We start from the raw sequence: 14,638 nt of genomic DNA on the forward strand, positions 1-14,638 counted from the left end.
TAACAAGCAAACACACCAACTCAACAAGAAAACCATGACTCAACGATAGGAAAATCTACATATGTCCTTTCTCACCGCTCTAGGTCATCACGCCATTTCAACACTCAAACGACCTTGAAATGCAACAAAACTTTAGGAGGAGGTCTAAGACACCTAGGGGCACTATCCTACCAAGTTTGATCGCAACCCAATGAGGTACCAAAATCACGTTCCATCATGATCAAGGTCCTGAAATCTGCAATAGAACTATTCAAAAAGGTCACCCTATGGTCTAGGAACACTCTCCTATGGTCAAAAAATAGTTATGTAAGCACTTGAATATGGAGATTAGTCTCACTAACGCGTATTCACAAACCTCAAGGCAATGCTTATACTTGAATGAAAGAGCAAAGAGAGAGGAACACAATGCAAGTTTCAAAATTGAAAACGAATTACCAAATCATTAGTTACAATGATTACAACTTGGAGCTTTGTAGTCGCTTGAGAGTACATACAACATAAATCTCTTCTCTTCAAAAGATAAGCCCCATTTCACATAAAAGTTATTGACTTTTATACATAGGGCTTTCTAAATAGCCAATGGACCGCTCACATGGGCCTTTACAATCATTACGCAATAATTACATCTCAGGAATCGATATGCTACTATGGAATCAGGATTTACACATAGTGTAGCTACACTAGCTCAAAAAAACAATAGAGTACAAATGTGGTGTCCAGCTACATGTCCGACCATGTGGACATCTATTTAGTCAATCCGTCAACATTCCCCCCTTCCTAGCTTGTGTCGTCCCTTGACACAACCATGTGCAATCTTGATGTTAGGATTGTCTTTCGCTTTGTCCTCAAGGCTGGTCTTTAGCTTTGTATGCTTTGTGGTTGACAACGCTCCTCCCTTCCTTGAGGGGTTCATATCTCTGGTGTTCTGGATGATGCGTGTGTTGGACTTCAATTGTCTAGGCAATTTTGCATCTTGTTGCTCATTCTTCTTTTTCTTGCCAATTTTTTGCCGTGAAGATGGAATTTGTCGTTGACTTGATGATGGACCCGATCTTGGTATCCTGCAATACTTCACTAATTTTAGCAGTATTGAGCTCCTTGTTTGTTGTTGATAGCTCTCTTGCTCAATTTGTCATTACTTGTCCATTGTATTTGTCTGTTGTTTTAATGGAGCTTTATTGTTGTCCTTGAAGGTAAGATCTGCAGTTGTTGCTGTGATTCTCTGACTATTGATTTGGGTAGCCATTTCCTTATTGTTGATGTAGAAGAAATATATACAAGAGTATAGAACTCCAATTTAAGAAGTTTGGGAATTATTCAAGTCCCATTTTTTAAAATGGGACTTTAAATCTCAACGCTTTTTATCTTTGTTGCTCTAAATTTAGGACATATAGTGGTTGTTTCATATAGGATCGAGGCACTAGGAAGGTCCCATTTTTTATAATGGTGCTTCTAATTTTGGATATTTAAAGAAGTCAATCGTGCAATATATACTATCCTCTCAATAGTGGAATGATCTATGCTCTACACCTAAATATACATATACATTTTAAATATTTGGTGATAAAAAAATTGACCATTTTAAATTGTTATATACAAATTAGCTTCACTTTTTAAAATTTTGGATAGGCTGGATTTCAAATAGTAACCAATGATTGAACTTTTTCCAAGAACAAAGATACAATTTTTACTCTTTTAGACCAAGTTTATGCAAAAAAAACATGCTACGGGTTATAAAAGTTTGCAAATGTGCATCAAAAGTTATAGATTTGTGAGCTTTAAGAGAAACATATTGTTTAAAGTTTAAAAATCTTCACAAGACTCAATCTTAATTTTGAGCCTTCAACGTTTTCTTCGCATAAAATGGGCATGAAGCTTGAACTTGAGCTTCGACCCACTTATGGGCACATAATTGGCATGGGTTTTAGCCTTCACCCCTCTATGGGGAAGGAATGGGCAAGAGCCTTGAACTTTATGCAAGCCTCTATGCCTTGCTAGATAGAAAACTAGCACAACGATCTACCCCTACTAGGTACAAACTGTGAAGAAATGTACCCACGGGGTATATGTGAAAAAGAAAGTAAGCATGAGGCCACCTCCACTTTGTTGTAGTATTAATTGGCATGAGGCTCAAACTTGAGTTCGAACCTTGAACTTAAGTTCAAACCTCCACCTCATTCACACAAATTATTGCCATGAGGCTTGAACTCTCAAACAAGCCTCCACCCCTACTACCTATACATAATGGGAAGAAACTTAAAAGGCGCTCACATGGTATATCTAAAAAATAAAGTAGGCGTGAGGCCTCGTTCACCTTCTTGTAGTAATAACATGCATGAGGCTCAAACTTAAGTTCGAGCCTCAACTCCTCCAAGACACCCATAGGGCATAGCTCAAAAACCTAACATAAGACAACAAAAAGCAAATCCCCATACACAAGGCACAAACCTAAAATTTGCATAAGACAATAGTATTGAGTTAGGGACTAAGATCTCTCATACAAATATCTATAAGGTTTAGAATAAAGGTCGGAAGAGAGAGAGAGAGAGAGAGAGAGAGAGAGAGAGAGAGAGAGAGAGAGAGAGAGAGAGAGAGAGAGAATTCCGCATAAGATCTCCTGTGGAAGCAATCTTGTTGCACACCAGCTATTCTTAAATTGAGAATTTCCCTGATCCATTGCTATTAGTTTGAGCTAAATGGCACAATATGGAAAAGCTCGTCTCATTATTGTGGCTAGATGTAGGTCTCTTGGAGGGTTTCTTCAGAAGGACGCAGTGATACACATCCAGGCGATAGTGCAAAAATGCTTTCAGATCCACCGTCAAAAAATCACCTCCGTCACTTTCAAAATTCCAATTAAAGTGCATGGTCTCATATGATCATTTGACAGGGAAGGGACGGCCAAGGACGTAGAGCTTTCAGATTCTTCATCAATTTCAAAATTCAAATTAAAGTGCACTTTGGTTTCCTCGTGATGGGCTCATGCACACATGCTAGAAACCAAACCCTTTCTTTAGTTAGAGAAGTGTATTTCATCTAGAGGCATCCAATGAGTTAGAGCATTTATTGACCCTTAAGGCTCGACCTCAAGTTTGAGGAGTTGGTTCTAGAGTTTGTGTTGGACTTGGGGAGAAGAACATTTGTGCCTTCAAAGTAGCCATAAGTGAGGGTCTCTACAAGTCATACACATGAGCCTCAATTGCAATTTTGATTCCATCTCTCCTATTTGAGTTGTCACTAGGTAAAGGGGTCAGATTCTAGTATTGGGATGCGTCCACCCCCAATATTGAATAAGGTTTTGCACAAGTTGTAGTGTAGCATCTCCCCAATGCTAGCGTGGTTAGAGGTCTGGCGATTGAACCACGGTCGTCACATCGTGGGTTTCTGCCCTGCTGTCCTGTTTGACCTGAATCCTCCACGGTTGTCACATCGTGGGTTTCTGCCCTGCTGTCCTGTTTGACCTGGACCCTCTCTTTGTTACATAGAATTCGGTAGCAATGATCATTCTCCACTTGTGGGTGACCATTCACGATGCTCATTTTACTAAATGGATGTTGTGCTCACCGTTCGTTTGTTCCATTTCAAGCTTGAAAATTCCCTGCAATTGGTCACAAAGCTTAGGTGGTTCTCTATCGGGGTTTTACCATAGAAAAACTCTACAGTTGTTTTAGTTTGCATTGGCAACGAGCCTTAAAACTAGGGCTTGCAGCTACGTGTCTCTTGACAAAACTTTAAGCATCACATGTTTTCTTTATACACATCTTTTTATGTTTTAGCACAACTAGAATCGCCACAAGCTTGAGACGGGGAAGGGTACAAAGCGAGCTTTTTGTCCATGGAGCGAGCTTCTTTCTATGGCCTTACAAAAATAGCTCGCTTGGCTAGCATTTTTCTTGAGCTCTTTGTCCATTGAGCAAGCTTTTTTCTATGTATTCTTCAAAAGAGCTCTTTGACCAGCCTACTACTTTGAAAACATGCACTCCATGGGCTTTGTTCGCCAAGGGAACCACTCCTTGCTCGTCTCTGAAAGGAATGTGAATTGTCTCTGAAATGGAAGAGACAATTTCAGGAGACGTGTTTAGTGTCAAGGTTGGGATGCCTAGAATCCTGAGATGTTGGTCAAAGAGAGACAAATGGAGTGCGATTTTAGAGGGAGTTAAGTGAGGTTGCTTCGGCATTACAGGGAGAACCGGTCTTGGCAAGTGGATTTGGATCCCATGGTGTGAGCAATACGCACCAATGATGTGGCTGCGTTTGGGTCGTCATAGTTGTAGGAGGGACAGATACAGTGTGTTTTAGATGGAGGAATGCACATTCTCTCTGAAATCTGTTGTTTTTCCGTTGCCGCCGAATCTTGTAGCGAAGGCGACCCAAACGTATCTAGATCATTGTTGTGTGCTACTCACTCCATGGGTATACGGGATCCAAACCCACTTGCCAATACCGGCTCTCTGTATAGGCCGACGTAGCCTCACTCAACTCCCTCTGAAACGCACTCCATCTGTCCCTCTTTGACCAACATCTGAGAGTTCCGAGCGTCCGACCACATTGACACTAAACATGCCTCCTCAATACTCTGGAAACATGCAATCCATGTGCTTCATTTGCAAAGGCAATCAATCATGGCTCGACTATGAAAGGAATTCGCATTTCCTTTAAAGTCCGCTGCATTTTTCCGTCGCCGTCGAATCTTGTAGCAAAGGCGACCCAAACGCAGCCAGATCTTTGTTGTGTGCTACTCACTCCATGGGTATACGGGATCCAAACCCACTTGCCAAGACCGGCTCTCTGTATAGGCCGACGTAGCCTCACTCAACTCCCTCTGAAACGCACTCCATCTGTCCCTCTTTGACCAACATCTGAGAGTTCCGAGCGTCCGACCACATTGACACTAAACATGCCTCGTCAATACTCTGGAAACATGCAATCCATGTGCTTCATTTGCCAAGGGAATCAATCCTGGCTCGACTATGAAAGGAATTCGCATTTCCTCTAAAGTCCGCTGCATTTTTCCGTCGCGGTCGAATCTTGTAGCAAAGGCGACCCAAACGCAGCCAGATCTTTGTTGTGTGCTACTCACTCCATGGGTGTACGGGATCCAAACCCACTTGCCAAGACCGGCTCTCTATATAGGCCAACGTAGCCTCACTCAACTCCCTCTGAAACGCACTCCATCTATCCCTCTTTGACCAACATCTGAGTGTTCCGAGCGTCCGACCACATTGACACTAAACATGCATCCTCAATACTCGGGAAACATGGAATCCGTGTGCTTCGTGTGCCAAGGGAATCACTCCTGGCTCGACTATGAAAGGAATTCGCATTTCCTCTAAAATCCGCTGCGTTTTCTCGTCGCTGTCCAATCTTGTAGCTAAGGTGACCCAAACGCAGCTAGATCATTGTTGTGTGCTACTCACACGTGACGGGCTCTCTGTATAGGCCGACGCAGCCTCACTCAACTCTCTCTGAAACACACTCCATTTGTCTCTCTTTGACCAACATTTGAGTGTTCCGAGCGTCCGACCACCTTGACACTAAACATGCCTCCTGAATACTTTGAAAACATGCAATCCATGTGCTTCGTTTGCCAAGGGAATCACTCCTGGCTCCACTATGAGAGGAATTCGCATTTCCTCTGAAATCTGATGTGATTTCTCGTCGTCGTCAAATGTTTTAGCTAAGGTGACCCAAACGTAGCTAGATCATTGTTGTTTGCTACTTACTCAAGACCAGCTCTTCGTATAGGCTGATGCAACCTCACTCAACTCTCTCTGAAACGCACTCAACTCTCTCTGAAACGCACACCATCTGTCTACTGCGTTTTTTTATCGCTGTCGAATCTTCTAGTCAAGGCGACCCAAATGCAACTAGATCAGTGGTGTGTATTGCTCATGCCATGGGTATACATGATCTAAACCCACTTGCCAATGCTGGCTCTCCGTATATAGGCCGTCGCAGCCTCACTCAACTCCCTTTGAAACGCACTCCATCTGTCCCTCTTTGACCAACTGTGAGGTCCCCACCCCGTCGTATCAACGGTGGATCTGATGGTGAACCTGGGGGCCACTAGATCTATAGCGGAAGCAAACAAAGTGGTTCAGGGTTCAGCTAGCGGAGGATCTCTCATCACAAAGTGAGTCGAGTTCGAGCCTACTAGCGAGATCTAGCTCCACCTCGCAGGGGAAGCGTACTTAACCTATCTAGTGATCCTAAGACCCACCTTCCAAGAGGAGAGAAATCCCGAGTACCTTTTTCTCCATGTTTCAGAGGCACGTACACTTGAGACTTCGCCGCTCTAGGGGCAATGAGTATTACTAGTATCGATTTAAACACTATGGGGACAGAGAGTTCCCGACCAATCGGGACCACCCTTCTCATAGGCATTGGCAACCTGAGCCAAGCCCCCACTTTCCATCCCCACACTCACACTTCCTTGTGTGTCCTAATTACTACCACAAGGTTGTTCAACATATAAGTTCCTTGATTAGATTCCGATTCACAAGGTTCGTTAAGACAGTCCTTCAATCAGTATTGCAAAGCGGCACCAAGACAGTATTCTAGTAAAAATTCTACTCAAACTTATTTATTAAAATTCCAATGTTCTGGAGGTACAACATCCCACCTCGAGCGAGAGTTTACTCCTCCCATTGTCGCCTAGCTGCCCATACAACTAGGTATGTCCACCGCATAGAAAGCACGACATGGACATTCCCACTGCTTAACCAGCAGACGTGGGTTCCCACCGCTTGGATTCAAGAGCCCTTAACCAGGAACTCTGCCCCCTGTGATCAGGAGGGGGATCGGGACTAGTTCAACATTGGAAATAGAATGAACATGTCGAGCTAAATTTTCCCTAGCAGACATTCTTTTCTATTGCAAACAGTATATCCATCAACCATTCTTTCCTACTTAACTTTAATATACAATTGAATTCAAATGCTGAGGTTTCCGTTGGATTTCTCCAACATGTTTGGGGATATGTTCTTTCCTAGCTAAACGTGTGCAATGTTAATTTAAACGACTTGAATAAAATTGTGACCTACCTCTTCCATTTCTTCGTCAATAGCTGTGAGATGGCCGGTGCTTGCTCGTCCATGGGAGCTTTTCCTTTCCCATTCACATTGCTCGTTCCCGCCTCGCGGTCGTGGACACCACCGAAGCGAGTTCTCTTAACTGGGTCCATTTTATACTCACTGCTTTAAATGATAACTTGGAGAAAAGAGCTAATGTCCGAGAGCATTATAACAATCCAAATGATAGATTAGAATCATTGAACAATCCCCCCTTATACGAGAGGGTTAGATTTTTCCTTCGAGACATAGTAATTTTATGGATAATACTTTACTTGTCCTATGGGAACCGGCTCTAAAGTTAATCACTTGGCTTAGATGATTAAGAAATTCAGAATTTTACTAATTAAGTTACAAGAGAGATGAATTAAGCAAGTTCAATCACTTTCCTAGTGCAATTAGAAAGATGCAGAATTTTCACATGCATAGGTGAGAGAAAATTCTCTTCTTAGTGGCTTAATGATGGATTAATTTTTGCCTTGATCACATCTTAATGTATGAGAAAATTGAATCTATCTTAGTTACACCAATATTGTGTGGTAAAAGAATGAATTGCATCAAATCTACATCATTACCGGCTTGTCAATTAATTACTATGCTGCCTAGAGAGAGAAATCTCTCCTAATCATGCATTAATCATTGATTAAGAGTGATGAATGGCTGCATAATCATGTATTGGTTGATGATTATATAATGGAGTATAGCTATGGAGATTTAGAATACAGCTATTGGGAATTATAGCTAGGATTAAGCATAGTATAAGAGAATTTTAAGAGAATGATGAAGAGGTTTACAGATGAGCATAAATTAAATCATGATTACCATGATTAGGGGCTGAAAATCCTCTTGATTTTCTGATCCAAATGAGTTCTCAAGACGAGAATTTGGCAGCACTTCCCTCCTTGCTTCTCCTTCAAAAACTGTGTGTGCCGGCAACACCTCCCCAAGGTGTGTGTGTGTGTGTGTGTACTGGGTGTGTGTGTGGGCATGTGTGTGTGTGTGTGTGTGTGTGAGCACACCTTTAAATAGGCTCCTCCAAGCTGAAAATCGAACCTAGCTGCTATAAGCATCTGAGTGAGCACTCACTTCATGCATTGACAAGTTTAGTTTTCTGCCTACCAAGTGTCTAGTTAGCTAGTCTAACTGGCTCTCACACTCACTCTCAAGCTTGGAAACTCTCCCACAACTCCCACAAGACAAGAGGGCACCCCCTAACTACTAAAGCAGGCTCTGAGTGGCCTGGGACCTGTTCCCACACAGCCTCGAGCCTTGGTGCCTCCCCGCACAACTTTAGGAAAAATTGGTTTTAGGCTAAAACGGGCCATACGGGTCGGAATGTAATGCCGTAAATTGCTATACTAAGCTCTAACTAAGGCGTACTGCTCCGAGTACCTGCCATATTTAGCAGCCCCCGAGGTCTGAAATTGCATTTTTTCAAATTCGGGGTACGGGTGCAGTTTTTCGAGACGATCAAAACTGGATGGGTCGGGTGACCAAAAACTTACTATTTTTAGAAATTTTTTACAAAAATTATTTTAATTCACATTTCGAAGCTTTAAAACATTCTAAACATCATGGCACTGAGGACAGAATTTGGAAAACTGCAAAAAATAGTAACTTTTTCCATTATGATCTTTTCATGGTACAATGGTGCTCTTTTAGCTCAGGGTCGGAGACCTTACACCAACACTTAGTGTTTTGAGCGTTCGACTACACTAACACTAAACATGCATCCTCAATACTCTGGAAACATGGAATCCATGTGCTTCGTTTGCCTCGACTATGAAAGGATTTCGCATTTCCTCTGAAATCCGCTGCGTTTTCTCGTCGCCGTCCAATCTTGTAGCTAAGGTGACCCAAACGCAGCTAGATCATTGTTGTGTGCTACTCACTCGTGACCGGATCTCCGAATAGGCCGACGTTGCCTCACTCAACTCTCTCTGAAACACACTCCATCTGTCCCTCTTTGACCAACATTTGAGTGTTCCGAGCGTCCGACCACCTTGACACTAAACATGCCTCCTGAATACTTTGGAAACATGCAATCCATGTGCTTCGTTTGCCAAGGGAATCACTCCTGGCTCCACTATGAGAGGAATTCGCATTTCCTCTGAAATCTGCTGCGATTTCTCGTCGTCGTCGAATGTTTTAGCTAAGGTGACCCAAACGTAGCTAGATCATTGTTGTTTGCTACTTACTCAAGACCGGCTCTTCGTATAGGCTGATGCAACCTCACTCAACTCTCTCTAAAACGCACTCAATTCTATCTGAAACGCACACCATCTGTCTGCTGCGTTTTTTTATCGCCGTCGGATCTTCTAGTCAAGGCGACCCAAATGCAACTAGATCAGTGGTGTGTATTGCTCATGCCATGGGTATACGTGATCTAAACCCACTTGCCAATGCTGGCTCTCCATATATAGGCCGTCGCAACCTCACTCAACTCCCTTTAAAACGCACTCCATCTGTCCCTCTTTGACCAACATCTGAGTGTTCCGTCCGTCCATGTGCTTCGTTTGCCAAGGGAATCACTCCTGGCTCGACTATGAAAGGAATTCGCATTTCCTCTGAAATCCGCTGCGTTTTCTCGTCGCCGTCCAATCTTGTAGCTAAGGTGACCCAAACGCAGCTAGATCATTGTTGTACTCACTCGTGACCGGCTCTCCGTATAGGCCGACGCAGCCTCACTCAACTCTCTCTGAAACACACTCCATTTGTCCCTCTTTGACCAACATTTGAGTGTTCCGAAGGTCCGACCACCTTGACACTAAACATGCCCCCTGAATACTCTGGAAACATGCAATCCATGTGCTTCGTTTGCCTAGGGAATCACTCCTGGCTCCACTATGAGAGGAATTCGTATTTCCTCTGAACTCCGCTGCGTTTTCTCGTCGCCGTCCAATCTTGTAGCTAAGGTGACCCAAACGCAGCTAGATCATTGTTGTACTCACTCATGACCGGCTCTCCATATAGGCCGACGCAGCCTCACTCAACTCTCTCTGAAACACACTCCATCTGTCCCTCTTTGACCAACATTTGAGTGTTTTGAAGGTCCGACCACCTTGACACTAAACATCCCCCCTGAATACTCTGGAAACATGCAATCCATGTGCTTCGTTTGCCTAGGGAATCACTCCTGGCTCCACTATGAGAGGAATTCGCATTTCCTCTGAAATTCGCTGCGTTTTCTCGTCACCGTCTAATCTTGTAGCTAAGGTGACCCAAACGCAGCTAGATCATTGTTGTACTCACTCGTGACCGGCTCTCAGTATAGGCCGACGCAGCCTCACTCAACTCTCTCTGAAACACACTCCATCTGTCCCTCTTTGACCAACATTTGAGTGTTCCGAAGGTCCGACCACCTTGACACTAAACATGCCCCCTGAATACTCTAGAAACATGCAATCCATGTGCTTCGTTTGCCTAGGGAATCACTCCTGGCTCCACTATGAGAGGAATTCGCATTTCTTCTGAAATCTACTGCGATTTCTCGTCGTCGTCAAATGTTTTAGCTAAGGTGACCCAAACATAGCTAGATCATTGTTGTTTGCTACTTACTCAAGGCCGGCTCTTCATATAGGCTGATGCAACCTCACTCAACTCTCTCTGAAACGCACACCATCTGTCTGCTGCGTTTTTTTATCGCCGTCGAATCTTCTAGTCAAGGCGACCCAAATGCAACTAGATCAGTGGTGTGTATTGCTCATGCCATGGGTATACGTGATTTAAACCCACTTGCATAGGCTGGCTCTCCGTATATAGGCCGTTGCAGCCTCACTCAACTCCCTTTGAAACGCACTCCATCTGTCCCTCTTTGACCAATAACTCAGTGTTTTGAGCGTTCGACCACTTTGACACTAAACATGCCTTATTAACACCTTGAAAAAAAGCAATCCATGTTTTTCGTTCCCCAAGAAAAACCCTCCTCGCTTGCCTCTTAGAGGAATGCACGTTTTCTCTAAAATCCGTTGCGTTTTTCCGTCGTCGTCAAATCTTGTAGCAAAGGGGACCCAAACGCAGCCAGATCTTTGTTGTGTGCTACTCACTCCATGGGTATACGGGATCCAAACCCACTTGCCAAGAGCGGCTCTCGGTATAGGCCGACGTAGCCTCACTCATCTCCCTCTGAAACGCACTCCATCTATCCCTCTTTGACCAACATCTGAGTGTTCCGAGCGTCCGACCACATTGACACTAAACATGCATCCTCAATACTCTGGAAACATGGATTCTGTGTGCTTCGTGTGCCAAGGGATTCACTCGTGGCTCGACTATGAAAGGAATTCGCAGTTCCTCTGTAATCCGCTGCGTTTTCTCGTCGCCGTCCAATCTTGTAGCTAAGGTGACCCAAACGCAGCTAGATCATTGTTATGTGCTACTCACTCGTGAAGGGCTCTCCGTATAGATTGACATAGCGTAACTCAACTCTCTCTGAAACACACTCCATCTGTCCCTCTTTGACCAACATTTGAGTGTTCCGAGTGTCCGATCACCTGGACACTGAACATGCCTCCTGAATACTTTGGAAACATGCAATCCATGTGCTTCGTTTGCCAAGGGAATCACTCCTGGCTCCACTATGAGAGTAATTCGCATTTTCTCTGAAATCTGCTGCGATTTCTCTTCGTCGTTAAATGTTTTAGCTAAGGTGACCCAAACGTAGCTAGATCATTGTTGTTTGCTACTTACTCAAGACCGGCTCTTTGTATAGGCTGATGCAACCTCACTCAACTCTCTCTGAAACGCACTTAACTCTATCTGAAACGCACACCATCTGTCTGGTGCGTTTTTTTATCGCCGTCGAATCTTCTCATCAAGAAGACCCAAATGCAACTAGATCAGCAGTGTCTACTACTCATGCCATGGGTATACATGATCTAAACCCACTTGCCAAGGCTGGCTCTCCGTATATTGGCCGTTGCAGCCTCACTCAACTCCCTTTGAAACGCACTCCATCTGTCCCTCTTTGACCAACAACTTAGTGTTTTGAGCGTTCGACCACTTTGACACTAAACATGACTTATTAACACCTTGAAAAAATGCAATCCATGTTTTTTGTTCCCCAAGAAAACCCCTCCTCGCTTGCCTCTAAGAGGAATGCCCGTTTTCTCTAAAATCCGCTGCATTTTTCCGTCGCCTTCGAATCTTGTAGCCAAGGCAACCCAAGTGCATCAAGATTAGAGATGTATGTTGCTAATGCCGACGCAACTTCACTGAGATCCCTCTAAAACGCACTACATCTGTCCCTCTCTGAACAACATCCGAGTGTTTCGAGCGTCCGAACACCTTGATACTAAACATGTCTCCTCAACTCCATTCTCGCGCCAATTAGAGGATTGTACAGTGTCTCTGGAATCCACTACGTTTTTCTGTCTTTGTTCAACACATTATCACATTGTTTCACATTACAATATCATGATACGAAGAAGGAAGAAAACATTTTACATACAAAACTTCCAATATTTGCAATGGCAAACACATATTCACATTTAAAGGCATTACAATGTCACAAAAAAACAAGAAATAGAATGTAATCGACAGTATGAATCCGTCGTGAACCACTAGATAGGTTATTACAACTTTTCAAATTGTACATCTCAAATATAATTGTAGGCAACTAGTGTTTGTCCATATCCCATAGTCATTGTTCTAATGCTTTTCTTTTGCTTAGCCGCACTGCTTGTGCTTTCATAATTTTTGGAAGCTCATCCAAAAATGTTTTACTACTCTCCATGATTGTGAAGTATCGTCCCATATGGCTACCAAGCAATGCAAGAATACCTGTGTCTCCTCCATATTGCACTACCACATCTCCCTTCTTGGTATACATGTTCAACATTTGATATAGATATTAATGCCCACGTTCCATTCCTCCTACGAGACGAGAGGACTTGTGAGAATAGAAGACAAGTCGAGAAAGCAACAAAGCTACACAGTAAAAGCAATTACAGAAAAGGACGTACCTCTCAATGGTGTTCCATCTTCTTGCATGGTCCATTCGCTCTCTTGGATTGTATCCAGCCATGTGTCCTCATCGGGTTTCAGCACTTCAGCAATTGGAGCTTGGTTTTTCTTGAAAACGGTAAGAAGAAGTGATCTTACAATCATATTAACATCCTTGCATACTGGTGTCTTGCAAACTGTGACTGTAGTGTATGCTGGCTCCCAGCCTGCGGCTATTGCAACATCATGTACCATTCGATGTTGGATAGGTATGCAAACAACAACAAATATGCCATTGTCATCTGCTGTCAAAAAACTCAGACGTGCAACTTTGCCGAATTGACAAACGTCCATGTCATTCCATTCCTGTGTAGATGAACGCGATACCGTGCACAAGGCAATTTGGAGGCAAGAACATGAATGAAGCGGACACTAAGACAGCCACCCAAACCCCATCTCGGACATACACACGGTTGTCCTTTTTCACTTGGCCTTCGATGCATGCCAGCATGGAACCAACAATCTCATTTTCTTCCATGCTTGTATCCAAGAAGGAGATAGACACATTCTGCTCGTCGAACACTGAAGAACACAACCAAGAAAACAAAGTAGTTGGTCAACAAAATACACCTCAAAAGATGATAGCATTAAGATTCTCAAAAAGGTCTTACAAAAACCTAGATCATCGCTCTCCACCATCTGTTGATCTCCCTCATGATGATCTAACAATTGCTCCAAGGACTGCGAGAATTCTTTAAGCTCTTTTTCATTTGGCCCAAATGCATCATGCTCTATATTAAAGGTCATTAAAACGGTTCTCGTAAAGACAAGATTCTCGGATTCTTTTCAATTACAGATTTTGTCATACATTTGCAACTCACTTCTTTTCTTTAATTCGCTTGAGGACGGTTTCTTTCCTATGTCTTTTGGAGTCCCGGTCTGCAACAAAAAACTCTTAGCGAAGTCACAGTTTCAAAATGATGCATTTGTAACGTTCCAAGATCAAAACATACTCTAGAATACGATACTTGGCCGACTTTATCAGATGAAGGGGCTATTTTTGTTGTTGTAGTGGTTTTTGTAGGTGTTTCCTTTGTAATCCGCTGCGTTTTCTCGTCGCCGTCCAATCTTGTAGCTAAGGTGACCCAAACGCAGCTAGATCATTGTTATGTGCTACTCACTCGTGAAGGGCTCTCCGTATAGGTCGACATAGCGTAACTCAACTCTCTCTGAAACACACTCCATCTGTCCCTCTTCGACCAACATTTGAGTGTTCCGAGTGTCCGATCACCTGGACACTGAACATGCCTCCTGAATTCTTTGGAAACATGCAATCCATGTGCTTCGTTTGCCAAGGGAATCACTCCTGGCTCCACTATGAGAGTAATTCGTATTTTCTCTGAAATCTGCTGCGATTTCTCTTCGTCGTTAAATGTTTTAGCTAAGGTGACCCAAACGTAGCTAGATCATTGTTGTTTGCTACTTACTCAAGACCGGCTCTTTGTATAGGCTGATGCAACCTCACTCAACTCTCTCTGAAACGCACTTAACTCTATCTGAAACGCACACCATCTGTCTGCTGCGTTTTTTTATCGCCGTCGAATCTTCTCATCAAGAAGACCCAA

General features: G+C 43.4%; 1 pseudogene; it reads right to left on the reverse strand.

Moving 5' to 3' along the window:
* Nucleotides 1-13,330: 13,330 nt before the first annotated feature.
* On the reverse strand, nt 13,331-14,224 carry LOC147451150 (uncharacterized; annotated as a pseudogene).
* Between the last annotated feature and the right edge of the window lie 414 nt (nt 14,225-14,638).

The sequence above is a fragment of the Adiantum capillus-veneris genome, chromosome 9 (assembly GCF_014529385.1).
Source record: "Adiantum capillus-veneris isolate H3 chromosome 9, ASM1452938v2, whole genome shotgun sequence".
NCBI lineage: Eukaryota > Viridiplantae > Streptophyta > Polypodiopsida > Polypodiales > Pteridaceae > Adiantum > Adiantum capillus-veneris.